Raw genomic sequence first — 2,500 nt, 5'->3', positions numbered from 1 at the left:
AAAATTAGCTCATTTTTAGAGCAGAGTACCGTAGTGAAACCGTGTTGGGCTCATAACCCAAAGGCTCGTGGATCGAAATGATCAGATTTTCATTTTTTGTCTATATTCACAACAGAGTGGCGTAGTGGTGGCGTGTTGGGCTCATGATCCGGAGGTACGTAGATCGAAACCACACTTTGCTAATCACATTTATATTTTTGTTTTGGGAACTCTATTTCTTTCCATCTATTATATATTGATATCAGTGGTTCTATGGTAGAGTTAAGATGGCAATAGTATATATTCACGCGCACTTTCTTCTCTTTAATAACCTTTAAATCGTTACCTTTACTCGTAATATAGAGCAAAAACTTTACTGGAGCCAGTGACAGCACTACTAGTCCTCTTTGTTGTGAAGATGTTCTATCATTTTACACATATGGGATCGATTATCGTACATCCGTTTCACGCTTGAGCCAATGCCAATACTATTACTGATACTACTTATACTATTTCTATTACTCCCTCTACTACTACTACCACTTTTTCTACAAAATGATGCACATATAAGACTTTCTTGAGGTCACGGGGCAATTAAGGGCACATGTCGACCAGTAATAATGCTTCATTCACCAGTCGATTTCATTGTGCTGTTGAGGGGCGCTGTCATCTAGTCTGAAGATGTTCTTCGAAATTAACTGATAGATGTGAACGACTGTTTATTTTCATGTAACGTCGCCACATCCAAACATACACGTACCAATCCGTTAAAGAAGTCCATATTCAAGTGGCAATGCAGAGAATAGTGAAATCCTCTGTAGGACTTCCTTGAATGGTTACACCTAACAGGAAATCTTTGTCGTCTGAAATGACGACGCCATTTCTTAGCTTAGCGCTGGGCATCGCTTCAGCACACGAGCAACAGTTATTGCTTCTCATTGTAAATTTGCACCTAAGGTGGCCTCGAACCCTCAGTCTTTTGGTCAAGAACCGAAGGCGCTAACCGATTGCGCCACGGGGGCGACGAGAGTTGAGGGGACTTTAGTCGGAGAAGTATCCCGAGGGTCAGCGATGACTCCACGGCATGCTTGTCGTCTCTGCGGTTGGGAAGTCCGTAACAAATAAAGGCCACACACAAAACATTTTTTGTACACAAAGACCCGCAAACACAGACCCACATAAAAAAAAAAAAAAAAAAAAAAAAAAAAAATCCCGAGGTCTTGTAGCGATGGACCTGGAGAGAACGATATTGAAAACGACTGCATCTATTTACTTTTAACAATCACTAGTTTATTTCGACTTGTTATTGTATTTACGTTTATCTATTGGTATATTTTACAAATTTCTGAAAGCCATTGAAAGTAGAGTGATAGTAATTGTATCATTCACTGGTATGCACTGAATGGTCCCGCAGAGCTGTACAGTAGTTAGTTTAAATACAAGAATTAACTCATTTCCATTCATGGCAGCGTGGCGCAGTGGAAGCGCGTTGGGCTCAAAACCCGAAGGTCCGTGGATCAAAACCACGCACTGCCAATCACATTTTCATTCTTGATCGTGTATTCACAGCAGGGTGGCGCAGTGGTAGCGTGTTGGTCTCATAACACAAAAGTCCAGGGATCGAAACCAGGCTGTACTAATGACATTTTCATTTTACATTCTTTAAATTGACTAGAGTCGAGGAGCTCTTTACATTGTTGCAGGTAGTAGAAATGAGGGTAATGTAGTTATTTTGTTTCTATTCAGATGGTTATCTTCGATATTTTGCACAACTACTTTGAAATGGAGATTTGTTTATTGCTATGAATTTGTTAATAGAATAATCCGTGTGATGAATATAGTATTATTGTTTTTCCTCAGCATAACTAATAATACCTTAGTAAAATTAGTAAGATGAACATGAAGTATGTGTTATTTATGAACATTTAGTAGTTATCGAGCTGTTTGCGAAAGATTCGTCGCTCTTGATAATGATTTAGATCTACTTTGGTCACTGAAAAAAAAAAAAAATCTTTGGTGAGGAAGATACAAAAGATTATTTTACTATTTTACTGAAAATAAGTTTCCATCTGATTGAGGATAACTTAGAGCTCTTACCTACAGTCATTAGACGATGAATCTTGATAAGATAGCTTACGAGTGCCTATTTCCACTTCAGGTTAAGTAGAAGACTTGAAAATAAGCTACCGATAATCGTGTTCTTTTATGATATACTATCGGCCTATCTGCTCCGTCCTTGCTAGTTCTCGAAACATGGTTTTGAGACTTTAGTATATAGATTGCTGGGGCTTTCAAGATTTAGCCTACGACTTGATTACTTACAAGAAATGGGGCGACGATTATGAGACAAATAGTTAAAATTTCGGGAGAGATAAACTGATGAGTTGTTTCTTTTCTTGAGTCTAGCTGAGAAGTCGGCGATCAAAAGTAGACCACGCATATTTTCAAAATATACAATAGAGTTTGATAATGCACACCAGAAAATTATAAATATATTTATATGAAATGGGATTTCTTATAA

General features: G+C 38.0%; 1 non-coding gene across 1 annotated transcript; it reads left to right on the top strand.

The window, feature by feature from the left end:
• Window positions 1-1,443: 1,443 nt before the first annotated feature.
• TRNAL-CAA (transfer RNA leucine (anticodon CAA)) lies at window positions 1,444-1,515 on the top strand. Its single transcript has one exon. It is a non-coding gene; the product is annotated as a tRNA-Leu (tRNA).
• Window positions 1,516-2,500: the final 985 nt, after the last annotated feature.

Source organism: Oratosquilla oratoria, unplaced genomic scaffold (genome assembly GCF_046742065.1).
Source record: "Oratosquilla oratoria isolate Oo_2021 unplaced genomic scaffold, ASM4674206v1 SCAFFOLD138, whole genome shotgun sequence".
Lineage (NCBI taxonomy): Eukaryota > Metazoa > Arthropoda > Malacostraca > Stomatopoda > Squillidae > Oratosquilla > Oratosquilla oratoria.
The sequence above is the reverse complement of the archived record's forward strand: the minus strand, read 5'-3'. Positions and strand labels throughout refer to the sequence as shown.